The 16507-nt window shown below is 39.0% G+C and overlaps 1 protein-coding gene across 1 annotated transcript in view; it reads left to right on the forward strand.

Moving 5' to 3' along the window:
- The window catches only part of LOC134527103 (discoidin domain-containing receptor tyrosine kinase B), a 1309463-nt gene that overhangs the window by 1262388 nt on the left and 30568 nt on the right, over positions 1 to 16507 (forward strand). The window lies entirely within an intron of this gene.

Below are 16507 nucleotides of genomic sequence, written 5' to 3' on the forward strand. Positions count from 1 at the left end.
ATAATTAGGGGCATATAATTAGGTGGCTCAGACTGAAATCAACCCAATGCCACTGTGTTTGGTGTGTGGACGCCTACTTGCTACCATTGAGTGCAGAGCTCACCTAGCTGATCTCAGCGCAGGGTAGGATGCTCTCAGCACCCCTAGATCTTCAACTTTTGCAATTCTCTGATTGACTTCCATCTGGTCCTGTAATTAACGTTTCAAGTGTTTTCTCTTTTTCTTGGGCAGTAGACTGTTTTATTCAATTTTATTTCTGTGTTGTGGGTTCTAAAATTAATGACAGTTTTAACTTCGTCTATACACGTGGGTGTGCTGCACCTCCCCATAACCTAGTCGATGGATTAGTCTTTAGTGCCTTTGAACTGATCATAATTATTTTTTTTTGTTGTGATTATGTCTCCTGTGTGAGTGTCATGAGTATTAAATACATGTTTTACGGCTTCCTATTATTTTTTCGCTCAACTACGTAGCAATCACCCCGAGAAACGGAAGCATGTGAAATGCCTGGAGAGCCCACGTTTAAGTACTTTTCACTGATTAGTAAGTACTGACTAATGCTATCCTGGAGTTCATTGCTCATTGCGTATTTCTTCCACAACATGTAGGTAAATTGTTGGTATCTAATGTGTATGCAAAGTTGATTTGGCTGGTATATTTTGAGTCAAGCAATATTTTTGGAGAAAATTTTTGAATAATACAGAATTTGTAAGTGTATGAAGAGGAATATTACTTGCAAGCAATGCTTCACATAAATCCATATTAAATAGGTTTTTTTGTTTGCCTTCTGGAGTAGAATTACTGCTACTTGCTGCTGTTATAAGCTGTTGTTTTAGGCCTTTCTTTTGTAATCATGTGACACAAAGACTTGTCTTGACATACATGTCAATTGAAAATTTTTTGCACACGGAATATTTTTCTCGCAAACTCAACAATACAAAACACTTCAGTCATATGTAAATATTATAGGATAGTCGGCTATCCACAAAAAAAAAAAAAAATTTTTTTGGGGTCGTATGGTACCTACACATTTAACTTTGTATAAACAAATAAAACACTACATAAATGCATTGAGAGCCTGTCAACAATAACACGCATAATTTAATTGCCTGGTGATAGTTGTGTATGGTTATATTCCAAACTGTGAACAGTTGAACTAACAAAAAAACCATAGGTTTGAATTCTGAAAACAATTGACAGGCGCGACTAACCTCCCGTAATATTATTCTACCAAAACAATAGACAGGCGGCTGCTAATTGCGCTCGAAGGACCATGCGGCTAATCAATATGGCCATCTACAACGTAAGATTTCATTTGTTCATCAACAATCATTAACTATCCTACCCAAAAATATTGCAAATATAGTGAAAATATGCATCATCACAATATTTTAGGTAAAAAAATATGCAATAACCAATGAAAATAGGCTAAATATGCAAACCCATATGCAAATATGCTATTGCATATAGTAATACAGTCTCCAGTGATTAGTTTTATACATTCAATAATTTGCAGCTCTTTAAACATTTCACAATTTTTTATGAAGTGACAAAGAACTCAACACTTGGAGTTGACTACAATTTGAGTTCCACCCATGCTATACGAACCATCCTAAAAATCAGGGGGTGAAAAATTATGTTGATCATAGGCGTACCCAGGATATTTTTTTGGGGGTTTCTTCCAGGTATTTTTCAGGGGAGGGGAGGGGGCTTCTGATTTTTAAGAAACATAAACACCAAAAATAATTGTTTATAATAAACTTTTTTAAGCTTACAAACTTTTTACAGAAGAATTCTTCTATTTTTTTTTTTTTTTTTTTTTTTTTTGGCAAATTCAGTAACCACATTCTCCAGGTCGATGTGGATGTTGTAGTGGACATTCAGTAAGGCCAATCCATTCAGTCTGTCCTGAGATATGGTGTTCCGCAGATAGGATTTTAGTCTTCTTAAGTAAGAAAATGTCCTCTCCGGAGTTGCCGTTGAGACGGGAAGGGTCACCAAGACTTTTAAGAGGCAGTGGATGTTAGGGTACAATCCTGCGTCACATTGGTCCAGTGCTTTCACAGCACTGTTAGTGCTGTTGTCAGAGTGGTACGCTTCCTGCCAGATTTCAAACTCAGCTTTGACAATTGCAGCATTTGTTTCTAGCAGAACTGCTGCATACGTAGCAATACACTCGTCAATATCTGTGTTAGTACAAGTTACGTAGTTTTGGGGTAAAATGCTGCATAATGCAGTAATGGTTTTCCGATGTTTGGAAAACCGATCACTCAGATGGCTTATTACATGATCTACAAATGGGATAAAAGAGTTGATTTTGTAGTGGATTTGAACATCGCAGGCTGGAGCATTCATGCGATTCACTTGTCTTCTTGCTATGCGAGGCATTTGTATGTTTCCTCCATTTTGTAACAAAGCATTAGAAGCTGCTTCGAAAATAGTTTGGAACTCGTCGTCGGTGTTATTTCTAATACGTTTCAAGGTAGCTAATACTACATCAATGTAATTAAATGCTTTTATCTCAAGTCACAGTCGACTGCATGAAGTTGTTTACAAAGGGTTATAGTATAGCTCATGATTTTCTCCAAAATAAACAATGCTATAACAAAGTTGGTCGATCGCAGCGTACTCAACATTTGACATGCCTTCTGCGCTGTATCATTGCTGTATCATCAAATGCTGACACAATAGCATCGTAAATTTCTTTGAAGCGAATTACTGCATTATGTTTGTGGACCCACCTAGTTTCACACATAGCCAGAACTGTTTTTGGTGGTCAGTTGGAAGAAGTTCTCTTATTTATCTTTTCAGGATGTCTGTACGTTGAGCTGATGTATGAAAGAAGCTACCAATAGACTGCACTACACCAACACAATTGCGGATGTCAGATTGAGAGCAAGGATCTGATATTGCTAGATTCAGTGAGTGTGAACTGCAGTGCACATAGAGAGCTAAAGGGCATTCTTCCCGTACATACACTTGAGCACCATGAAACAGTCCGCTCATTGCCGCTGGCCCGTCGTATCCCTGGCCAACTACATAGCGGCAATCTATTCCGTTCTTCTTTAAACCACTTACAATAAGGTTAGCCAAACCTCTCCCTGTCATGTCAATAGTTGGAATAAACTCCAAAAATGCTTCTCTGACTTCATGCTTGTTTAAATGATTGACATTCAAGTAGTGAAGACAAAAAGACACTTGCTCCACGTGGGCAATGTCTGTGGTTTCATCAGCCAAAACAGCACAAAAATGGGCTTTCTTTACATCTTTTAAAAATTTTTGTTTAATGATGTCGCCACAGATTTCTATTAACTGGTTTTGAATTTTTGGGCTTGAATATAAAGCATTCTGTGGGGCATTAATTAAATGACTCTTTAAAAATTCATTCCCTGACTCAACAGCGTATCTCAAAAGAGCATGAAAATTTCCTTCATTCATAAGATCATCATCAGCACAATTAATTTCCCAATTTTCCACACGTCCAGAGTCTTGTTTTCCTCGTAATGCAATACCTTGTTTTCCACAAAAAATAATGGCACCTACAATTGACTTCAGTTTCATCCGGTTTTCTTGCTTCTGCTTCTTATTTTCGGATGACAACATTTGTATTATATTGGCAGATTTTTCAGACAATACTTTTAAGAAATTGTCAGCCATTTGGCTATATTGTTTGTGGTAACCAGTTTGATAATGGGCTTTGAATGTTTCGATTGCTTTCTTCCAGTTGCAGAAAGGTTGATTAACAAGTTTACCGAACTGTTGATGTTGTCCTTTGCCTTCACCTTCAGCACTATGACCCATCACCATACATGTTCGGTAGAATGCTCCCTGTTTAGCTTCTGAATACGTCAGCCACATAAATCTTTCTAGCCGTTTGTGCTGAAAACTCAAATTTCGGGTCGATGAAGTAGGTAACTGGTAATTATTGGGCGGTGTCCAGGGCTCTTTTAATATTTTTCTTTAATAAAATCATTTAAAACTGTTAAATCTGTGTCACGATAATTTCCGATATCAAAATCAACTAAAATACTCGCAGCAGATGCTGAACGTACAGTAGTCGTAGGAACACTTGTCACAGCAGTCATAACTTGAGTAACCGTCACTGGAGCATATATTGCCGAAGCAGTCATCGCTGGAGCAGTTGTTGGAGCAATAGCTACAGCAGCAGACATCACTGGAGCAATCATCTTCGAAGCTGATGTCACTGGAGCAGTTGTCGTCGGAGCAATAGCTACAGCATCAGACGTCAATGGAACAGTCATCTTCGAAGCAGATGTCGCTGGAGCAGTTGTCGTCAGAGCAATAGCTACAGCACCAGATCTCACTGGAGCAATCATCTTCGAAGCAGACGTCGCTGGAGCAGTTGTGATCGGAGCAATAGCTACAGCATCAGACGTCAATGGAACAGTCATCTTCGAAGCAGACGTCGCTGGAGCAGTTGTCGTTGGAGCAATAGCTACAGCAGCAGACATCACTGGAGCAGTTATCTTCGAAGCTGATGTCGCTGTAGCAGTTGTCGTCGTAGCAAAAGCTACAGTACCAGACATCACTGAAGCACTCATCTTCGAATCAGATGTCGCTGGAGCAGTGGTCGGACCAACAGCTATTGCGGCAGATGCCACTGGAGCACTCGTCATCTGAGAAATAGCCACAGCAGCAGACGTCACTGGAGCAGTCATCTTTTGAGGAGATGTCGCTGCAGCAGTTTTAACCGAAGCAATTGTCGCCGAAGCAGACGTCGCTGGCGAAGCTGTCGTTGGAGCAATAGCCACCAGAACAGACATATTGGAAGCGGACGTCGTTAGATCATATGTTACAGGAGAAATCCTCACATTTGTGTTAGCTTGTGTTTCGTTAGATGATCGGCTGCACCATTTTTTCCAAAAGACCATAGACGTTTCATTGGTAACTTTTCTCTTCTTTTTTCCTATATTTTATTTTACAGTATAACCTATAACAACAACAAATAGAATTGTTATTAATCAAAAATAAATAAAAATACTGAACCTAAAAATTAAACAATCCGCTAACTGGAAAATTAAGGAACATGGATTATATTTTAGTAAGGTTTGTTTATATAAGGAAAGCGATCTTTGACAGACCCAGCTGAAAAATAAACACTAAGTTGAATAAAGAGTAAAATAATATAAAACCTAACTTCGTAGAAGTATCCCTTCATCCTTTAAATTCATTCCAATGAATTTATTTTATTCTTGAGTAAAAAAAATAGAATAGTCTCAAATTTCATAATTTGAACATGAGCTATTGTTGTTTTGTAATTTGTATGTAATTTTTCTTTCTATTCACTTAAGTAAGTTCACATTACAATATTAAAATACCTAGAACCCCCCCCCCCCCAAAAAAATAGTTAACCTAATGGACCTGCGTACGCACTTTACAAACTTATCCCTAATACGTTGACGTCATGACAATAGAATTATTGCTGTATAATTTAATTATAAGGATGTTAACAAATAAGGCCGAAATTACAATAGCCCGTCATCTCCGTCTACCTGTCATCAATTCGTCAATTACGTTCCCTGCAGCCAAGATGGACCAAAAAATTTCATCCGCTCGTCCATCTAAAGCTTGTTAACTTTATACTTTTGACGGATGAACGGACGAAACTATAACCTCCTAATGTCTTCTAGGTGTATGCATATCACATCTTATAATATTAAAATGTATAAACGTTTAATTTGTCACATCCACCATTATGGCCTCGGCCTACACTCCAAGCCGACGACCAATCCCCCCCCCCCCCCCCTACTTCGTTGACTACCCCAAAATGGCCGCATCCCAGAGCAACCATCAACGACATTCCCGTCTGATACTCTATGCAAACATTGCATTGCGAGTAGGACGGTAGTGCTCCCGTTCATAGATGGCAGGTCACGAAGAATGGGTATTAAGTGAAATCATCCATGTCATTGGACATCCAGAGCCATAATGGACATAAAGAATGTAGTAATAATATGTAATATAATTGTAGAAGCTAATGTAAATGTGATATGTATGTATAGGTATTAAGTATGTAGGATAAGTGTATGCACATACCCTGATGAACATGTATTCTTGGTGTATATAAATGCAGGGCCAACCAGACCTGACAAAGCTCCTCTCCCCAGTTCATCCTGGGGTAATAAACCTGAATTGATATAATTGAGTTGCTACTTTCTTCTACCTTCCTTCTCTCTCTCTCTCTCTCTCTCTCTCTCTCTCTCTCCTCCCCCTTTCCCTCTCCCCTGGAGCGGCCTTCGGGAGCTCGCTCTAGGATCCTCCCTCTCCCCTGGAGCGGCCTTTGGGAGCTCGCTCTAGGAACCTCCCTCCCCTGGAGCGGCCTTTGAGAGCTCGCTCTAGGATCCTCCTGCCCACGACCCCTTCTCTTGTGGTGCTCCTTACATGCCGAGCAAGAGGGCTGGTAAAAGGCACGGCAAGAGGTGCGTCGCCCGTCTCAGCAAGGACCAGGAGCAGCTGCCTACATACCATCCGGGCTACTTCTCTGCACCTGACGACCCGGTGGCGTCCAGCTCGACGTACAGCCCCCTGCATTCCTTCGACTTCGCGCCAGTACCCTACTCACCCGAGCACCTACCGACTGCGGAGACGCTGTTCCCCCATCCCCCGACTCTCCTCTCCCCAATCAAACCACCCACCTGTCCCCTCATCCTCATCGATATCCTGCCCCCTCATACCCGGCGTCCCCCAGGACCCTGCATCGCTGGTGTTCGACCCAGAGACCCACGGCCACTGCCCGTCTCGGCCAGGTGCGTCGCGCGGCTGCAGGATATCTTCGACAGCGACACTTAGGCGCGCAACGCCCAGGGTTTTTAACCCCCACCTGAGACTCACCACTGCCTTGTCCCGCAACCAGGGATAAGACAAATTGTTTAGCTGCTTCCAAAATTATTTCTTAGCTTACGTAAAGAAACATTCGAAAGCTCTTTTTTGAAACAAAAAATGGTCTGTCACGGAAGTGTTATAATTACTCATGGTAATTCTGGAATTTTGAAAATACATACCGAAATGAAAAAAAATTGAGTTTAATGTGTTTCAGGTACTTACTTTACATAATTATTTAAGTAATATAATTACATATGATAAATTTTTTTCCCCCAAAATTTTAAGTGTTTTCAACAGTTGTCAGCATTGACATGGAAAAATATTATGACGAACGAGCATGGGTGTAAAATTGAGACTTATTCAAAATATACACTTGCGGCTAGCTTTAGCTTAAACAAAGTTTTTCAGTCGGTAGATATATAGAGACTCGTACACTCATACCTCTGGGTAGGTGTAGTTGTGTGAAGAATATATAATCAATTAAAAATATAAAATTTAATTAAATTTAACTTTTTTTCAAATAAATAACACATGGGCTATATTGTAAATGCTTTCCTTAGGCGGGATGCATGGTACACATAAAGTTCAGTTCAATGAATATCGCCGTTCTTACTCACGTATATTTATCACACCTAATTACTCTATCGTTCTGGTTAAATCCTTAACAATATAACTTTACTAAATGCACATCGATTTTTGTCATCCTTTAGTTCGGATGCCTGTCTCAAGCTATTATATCTGCAGGATTTGGTTTAAGTCCAAAACGGGACGTCTTCTCAACACAATAGGCCATTAAATTTTCTTAAAACTTCTGTTCTTAAATCAGTTGATTTAAAATTTGATACATTTTCTAAACTGGCTCCTGATTGGCCAAGAATTAAAATAGTTTCAATCTTCATAATTGAACTAAGCAAACTCCACGTTCAACAATGGTCCGGAACCAAAAATAATATATGTTAAATTTAAAATAACAACATCTGACAATAAATATTTATATGAATAAGTTACACATAATTTATAAAATTACGTTAAAATGTCATTACTCCCTAGAGGGGTCCTTAGGATTGCTATTGTTCAAACGTCTGGCCAATGCCTAGAGCGGGGTTAGCGTAGAGTTTTAAGACAATTAAAATATACATACGTAAAATAAATATTTAAAATAAATACTGTAGTTAATCTGGACTGGAAATTAAACATGTTCCAGCATGCGTTTAGATTTAGAAATATTTTTAAGCGGAGGTGAGCAAAAGGTCGGCTCTGGACTTTACTATCATATAAAAATATTATATTAATATGTTTACTAGGTATGCTAAATCATTTACTTACGATTAGCGGGCCAAAATAACTTGTTGCTTGTAAAAGTTTAAAAAAATGTTTGCACTCCAATTAACTAACTAGCGATGACTGAACTACAGACTATAAAAAAATATTGTAGTAGAACAAGAAAGGAAAGTTGTCAAAACAACGGAACAACGGGAGACTTGTTGTGCAGCGCATTCTAGTGGCAGATCCTGGTCTTATAGGATAAGCGCATGTTGAAAAGGAAATATAGCTGTTAAAATGTACTTTTTTTCAAGTTTTCTCCTGTTGTTATTTATTATAGCAGAATAGTTCGTTAAATGTTTGGTTGCCACAATTACGATGCTGTTAACTGCTCAAAGTAGTTTTTGAATTTAAAATTCCTTAGGCGTATTGGGGCCGAAGTAGTCTGCGTGTGGCGGCATTAACATTATATTCATTTATTTGAGCACCGTCCGGGAGGGGGGGGGGAGGCGTATCAACCTTACAGGTGGATGGCTGAAGTCAGGTGTCGCCAGCATTCGCTATGTTAAAATTATATTATTTTATTATTATATTAAAATTAATATATTATGCATATATCTTAAATTATATTGTTCTATTACAATTTTTGCTAAAAACACCCACGCATTGAGTTGAGGCCTTTGAGCTACTGACTCAAACTCAACTTCATACCACGTTTCACTCAGCAAGGTCTGTTTCATCTGAGGCGAGAAATTTACATTTCAGCTTTTCAATGTTTGTAACCGTCGTTTAAAATTAAGCACCTTGCGATAATCAACCTTTCTTCTTCGTGTTATACATACAGTATTTAAATGAAAGTACCTTACTTGACAAAACGACCAAAAAACATCCCCCCTCTCACGTTTTAATAGTTTTATGGAGTTTTGTATGAAATTAGGTCGCAATCACTACTGTTACTCAATGCCCAATTCTACAAAGCAAATCTAAAACATAATCAAAGTAGAGTTGAACTGATTATTCAATAGACCAATCACCACGATTTGAGAGTTTAGACTGACCAATCATGAACCAACCACTGCAATTAATATTTGTTTACGTTTACTTACTAATTGGGCTGCTTGGTGACGTTCTCTCTCGTCTCTCGGTGTGAAACTTCAGAAAATGAGTGTTCATAATATTCTTGCCTTTATTTTGGTGGGGGGGGGGGGGGTTGAACCCCCAAAACACCCCCCCTGGGTACGCCTATGATGTTGATTTAGTCAATTATATAATTATTAAAAAAATCTCATTTTTCATCACACCCTAATGAACACATGTAATCTCTGCCATTGGTGGATGAAAACTGTTATATGCTAATGCCAGCCTGTGCTATTATTGACTGCCAATCACATGATTAACAAAACATACACTCAGACATAAAACATTTACATTTAATTCTTGCCACTGAAATAGATCCTTTGGTTATCACAAAATTTATATTGAATAAACAGGGGTACTGAAATCTTATATATAAAAAATGAATCGCCGTGCGTTAGTCTGGCTAAAACTCGAAAACGGCTGGACCGATTTTAATAATTTTTGTTTTGTTTTGTTAGCCTTAGTACAGGGGTGGTTTAGGAGAAAAAAAATTAGGAAAAACTCAAAATTGGATTTTTTTTTGGGTTTTTTTGTTACACTTTCGCGCCTTAACTACTGAACCGATCATCATGAAATTTTGCATACGTTGTAAGGGATACAGAAAAGGACATAGGGTACATTTTATCCAGAAATAAGTAATTGTTTAAAATATATTAATAAACACTTTAATAGAAAACCAAACTAGCCGCTGGTTGATTTTTGGCGTGTTTGTGTCAGTTCTCCTTGGCCGCCATAGATTTGTCAACTTCTTATCCTTCTCCTTGGCGAGACCCGTCCGCTTAGCGAAGTTTGATATAAATTGTGAATATTTCATTGGTAACTATTTGTGGAAATAGTGTAAAAATATCTATTCATTCGGTGCGGTTTTGTGAAATCTATTACATTTAAAATCTTTCTTTTTTCTTCGTAAAAATGGTAGTGGATTTTAAGAATATATTTGGTTAAAGCGAATTTAATTAAAATTTGAAAACATACATTTTGATCAGCCATTCTATTAAGGCAAATTAACTTTGCAGGCTTAGACATAACCACAAATGCATTCAAATGTGTATTAACGAGATTCGAGAAATTTGTTTAAGGATATCAATATTGTGATGTTTTCAAGGTAAGTTCGCTGACCATGCATAACTGTAATTCATTTCATGCAGTTTTGTGGAATCTATTACATTTAAAAAAAAATATTTTTGTAAAAAAAAATGGTAGCGGATTTTGAGAATAGATTTGGTGAAAGCGAATTTAATTACATTTTGCGAACATTCATTTTGATCAATCATTATATCAAGGCTTTTTGGTGAGTAAGGTTTTATTGTTTTTCAAGATTTTTTGATTAGTAGGTTTATTTGGTTGTTAAGGTTTTATTTATTTGGTTATTAAGGTTAATAAGGTTTTTTGATTATTAAGGTTAATTGACTTTGCACGCTTAGACATAATCACTAATTCATTCTAATGTGTTTTAGCGAGACTTGAGAAATTAGTTTGAGAATGTCAATACTGTAAAGATCTCAAGGTAAGATTGACAGATTTGAGTGACTGTAAAACAATTCCGTGTCATTTTACAGGGTTCATTACAATGCCAAGGAGAGGACGAGCTGACATAGGTCGTCGAAGTCAGTCAAAATCGCAGCGAACTACTTCACGTGCAAACCATACCAATGACAAGCGAGAGACGGATAATGAAAATAGTCGTATTGGCATGCAGGGGCACAACAACAGGGGTGGGGGGCAAGGGTATTTTGCCCCCCCTCTGAAACCTTGAAGTGGGGGCAAACGGGGGCAAAGAAAGTGCTGTGTAATCAATTTTTAGATGATAAAACTGCTTAAATAGCACCATTTTCAACCTTGAAATACAAATTTTCCCGGAGGAGGACCCCCGGAACCTCCACTTGAATAGTGGGGATAGATGATTCTTTATAAAAAGGTATATTGCCCCCCCCTTTGGAAATTTAGTTGTTGCGCCCCTGTTGGCATGTCCGAATTACGTTCGAGAGCGACTGAAAATGAACGACAAACGAATATATTCAGAATGCAACGAATTCGTGCACATCAAACACAACGCCAGTGAGCACGACAAAATGAACATGACCGATTGCGCCGACGCGGTGCTCCTGTTAACCTAGAACGAGCGGCATTCCATTACGATCCTGAAATCGATTACGGTGCGGACATGTCAGTAACTATTGGAGAAATGTCAGTCGTTTGTCTGCATTGCAAGGCGTTGAAATTCAGTGGTGAATCTCCTGGATTATGTTGTGCGGATGGAAAAGTGAAACTGCCTCAATTGATCCCGCCACTAGAGCCATTGCACTCATTAGTTTCTGGAACGGGAAGTGATTCTAACCATTTTCTGGCCAACATCCAAAAATACAATAGTTGTTTTCAAATTACGTCTTTCGGCGCAACACACATTGTACGAGACAATTTCATGCCCACTTTCAAGATTCAAGGGCAAATATATCATTTAGTAGGAGCGCTGTTACCACCGGATGTGGACCATCAATTCTTACAAATTTATTTTATGGGAAATTCGGATGCGGAAGTTAATCAGCGTTGTGCTCACAATCCGATAATTAAGCAAGTAATTGTCAGAGAATTGCAAACGTTTCTTCATCAGAACAACGAATTGATCAAATTGTTCAAAATTTTATTGGATCGGATGCCGTCCGACAGCCATAATATCATAATCAGGGCTGACAAAATGCCTTTGGGTGAACACGCAAGAAGGTTCAATTCGCCGACAATCGACGAAGTGGCTGTTGTTATTGTCGGAGAGACTGTGCAATCTAGAGATATCATGCTTCATCGTCGGAACAATGAATTGAAACGCGTGTCCGAAACGCACAGGACTTACGATGCACTACAGTATCCATTAATCTTTTGGCAGGTCGAGGACGGATACCATTTCAACATAAAAATGGTTAATCAACCAACAGGTGCATAAACCAATAAAAAAGTAAGTGCTATGGATTTTTATTAATACAGAATTAAGATTCGTGAAGGCGAAATAAATCACATTTTGAAGTGTCGCCATCTTTTCCACCAGTTCGCAGTTGACATGTATGTCAAAATTGAGACTGAGCGATTGACATAAATTCGTTTGAACCAAAAGCAGCTCCGATCTGAAGAATACATTCATCTCCGCGATGCGATTAATGCCGACGGCGATGCAAACAACGTAGGAAGAATGACAATTTTGCCGGCCACTTACATTGGAAGCCCACGCCACATGCATGAATACGCACAAGATGCGATGTCGTATGTTAGACAATATGGCCGCCCAGACCTATTTATAACATTCACCTGTAACCCCCAGTGGATCGAAATCAAGAATGAACTGCTAACCAGCCAAACTTCAGTTGACAGACATGACATTACTGTCAGAGTTTTTAAACAAAAATTAAAATCTCTGATGGATTTCATCATAAAGAATCGTGTGAATGGTCAAGTTCGTTGCTGGATGTACTCCATTGAATGGCAAAAGCGTGGTCTGCCTCATGCGCACATTTTGGTTTGGTTTGTAGAAAAAATCATGCCGAATGAAATCGATTCAATTATCTCAGCCGAAATCCCGGTTGAAGCTGTTGATCCGAAATTGCATGCAGTGGTGACTAAGAATATGATCCATGGACCTTTCGGATTTTTCAACAACGACTCGCCCTGTATGATCGATGGTTAGTATTCCAAGCGATACCCGAGAGACCTGATTGCTGACACTATCACAGGCAATAACGGATACCCACTGTATCGTCGGTGATCAGTTGCCGACAATGGGCGATTTGGAGTTGTGAAGGTCAAAGGGCAAGATGTTAAAGTGGACAATCGTTGGATTGTGCCGTATTCGCCTATATTTTTCAACGCTTTTGAGGCTCACATCAATGTGGAATACTGTAACTCTGTCAAGTCGATCAAGTACAAATGCAAATATGTGAATAAAGGCAGCGATATGGCTCTATTCGCTGTAACAAATGCAAACGACGAAGTATCTCAGTATCAGATGGGTCGCTATGTCAGCAGCAACGAGGCGATTTGGCGCATCTTTTCCTTTGCGATCCACGAAAGACACCCCACAGTTTTACATTTGGCAGTACATCTGGAAAACGGACGAGTGTAATTAAATCCAGAGAACGCAGCGGACAGAGCGGCATGGCCACCGTCGACAAAATTGACAAGCTTCTTCTCGGTTTGTCAAGTAGGTGCTTTCGCTCGCACTTTGCTGTACGCTGAAATGCCACACTACTACACATGGATCACATTATCGAAATCATTTCAGCATCGGAAACAAGGAACACCAGTTGAAGGACATATAAATGTATTTGCCTCAGATGCTCTGAGTTGCATATATACTGTGCATCCAAATAATGACGAATGTTACTATCTTCGATTGTTTTTGGTGAATGTTCGTGGTCCGACGTCATTTCAACAACTAAGAACTGTGTGCAACTTACCGTGCGGCGTGTCAACTCTTACAGTTGATTGAGAAGAATTCGCATTGGGATAATACGCTCAAAGATTCTGTCATATCTTTATCACCTCATGAAATTCGCACATTGTTTGCGATTATCATATCCACATGTTTCCCTTCAAATCCGAACGATTTGTGGGTCAAATATAAGGACGAGATGTCTGAAGATGTTTTGCATCGTGTGCGTCACCAAAATTTAAATCCGACATTGCAAATGACTGCAGAAATTCACAATGAGACATTGATCATGATAGAAGACATTTGTTTATTGATGGCGAGTAAAATGTTGTCGTATTTGGGGATGATATCACCCAATCGTCCAATGCAAGATGTATTTAACCACGAGTTACAAAGAGAGCAACAATACGACACCGAAGCATTAGCCGAAGCAGTTTGAACAAATGTTTCATAATTGAATGAACAACAAAGGACTGTATATTACTCTTTGATAAAAGCTGTGAACAATGTAACTGGTGGAATTTACTCCCAGGATGCTCCCGGAGGGACTGGGAAAACGTTCTTAATTTCATTGCTTTTGGCAAGGATTCAATTGCAGAATGAAGTTGTCCTAACATTGGCTTCATCTGTAATAGCAGCGACTTTGTTAGAAGGTGGACGAACTGCACATTCTGCCTTGAAATTGCCGCTGAACATGCAAATCAACGAGACACCAACTTGCAACCTCGCCAAAAACATCGCAATGGCGAAGATTCTACAGATATGCAAATTGATCCATTGGGACGAATGCACGATGGCCCACAAGAGGTCACTGGAAGCGCTGGACAGAACGTTGAAAGATCTTCGTGACAATCAAAACATTTTTGGTGGAGCCATGATTCTGCTGTCCGGTGATTTTCGTCAGACTCTTCCAGTTATTCCACGATCAACTGTAGCTGACGAACTAAACGCGTGCTTAAAATCATCAAATTTGTGGCGGCACATGAAGACACTCCGATTGACGACTAACATGCAAGTGTTTTTGCAACAAGATCGAAATACAGATGTGTTTTCGAAGCAATTGTTGGACACTGGTAATGGTAAAATTGCAGTTGACATCTCGACTGGATTAGTCACATTTCCCACTGATTTCTGTCAGTTGACCGAATCGAAGGCGGAGCTCATTTGGCGTGTGTTTCCGAACGTAGAACAGAATTTCAAAAACCATAATTGGCTGCGCGAACGAGCCATATTGGCAGCGAAAAACAAAGATGTCGATGATCTTAATGCGTCCATTCAAAATTTCATTCCGGGACAGTTGTTTTCCTTCAAATCGGTTGACACAGTTATCAACCAGGATGAGATAGTCAACTATCCGACAGAATTTTTGAATTCCCTAGAATTGCCTGGATTACCACCTCACAATTTGCAATTGAAAGTTGGCTCAGTCATCATGTTATGTAACATCAATCAACCTCGACTATGCAATGGAACGAGACTGGCTGTTAAAAAGCTTATGATCAACGTCATCGAGGCGACTATTATCACAGTAAAGTACAAAGGAGAGGATGTTTTGATTCCGTGCATTCCGATGATTGCAAAGGACATGCCATTCGATTTTAAACGACTTCAATTCCCCGTGTGTCTTGCCTTCGCGATGACCATAAACAAATCTCAAGGCCAGTCGTTGGAAGTTTGCGGAATTAACTTGGAGTTTCCGTGTTTCGCGCATGGACAACTGTATGTTGTGTGTTCGCGTGTCGGAAAGCCATCATCTTTGTTTATTTATGCGCCGGAAAACAAAACGAGAAACGTAGTTTACCAGAAAGCTTTGCATTGAATGTTAACTGCATTTATCTTTCATGTAAAATAAAAACATTGCATTCATTTTAATTACAAACGAGTTTCATTTAATAACCAATCAAAACTCAAGCCGTACGCGATGCGATTTATATTATCGATCTCAATGAATTGGAGTTGGAAGGGTGATAAAAATTAATAATATCTTTTGAAGAGTTACAATCAAATTAATTTTAGGTGGTACGAAGTTCACCGGGTCATCTAGTATGACATAAAACACTGGTATTGCATGGGTTAGGCAGCCCTGAGTAAGTTAAACTGTCTCGGATAGAAAAAGTTAATGATAATTGTAGTATAACATAAATTACATAGTGACAGAATTTTTAAGAGCAATAATGCTGATTGGCTGTTATACTTACGACCTGCAGGGGTGTGGCACACTGTTTGAATAGTCGCCAGTGTTCACACACATGCATGCACATTTACACACACACATACACATGACAACGCATAAGGCCAAATACACCTTGTGTTGGGTTTCAGGAAAGCCTCGGATGATGCATTTATAGTGTAAATAAAATAAGATAAATATGTTGCTTATATAATAATTCATAAATAGTAAAATTATATGTGCAGTATGCACAAATACACTATTAAAAACATGCATATACCCATGGGCAATGATCCTGGGGGCCTAGGCCCCTCCTGGAATAAAAAAAAACCCTTGAGGGGGCCAGCTTTCACTTGCAAAATGGTAACAGTGAGATGGGAATGATAATCGTTATCCAGTCGGCCCCCACTTAGAATCCTACAGATTTTTGTCCCTGCATAGACCCATGCCCATGCAAGCATATAGTATACATTCCCATATAACACCTACACAGTATAAAATAAAATTAAAATCAAATTTTTCAAAATCAAAATATGAATATAAAAGTATATAAGTAGGCTCATAGGTAAATTTTTCAAACAGTAGAGAAAGGATGAATAGACAGATTTGAATCCTACTACTTACACTGTATATACTCTAAATACGTACTTAAATGAAATGCACAAATTTGTAGATCT

The sequence above is a fragment of the Bacillus rossius genome, chromosome 1, assembly GCF_032445375.1.
Source record: "Bacillus rossius redtenbacheri isolate Brsri chromosome 1, Brsri_v3, whole genome shotgun sequence".
Classification (NCBI taxonomy): domain Eukaryota; kingdom Metazoa; phylum Arthropoda; class Insecta; order Phasmatodea; family Bacillidae; genus Bacillus; species Bacillus rossius.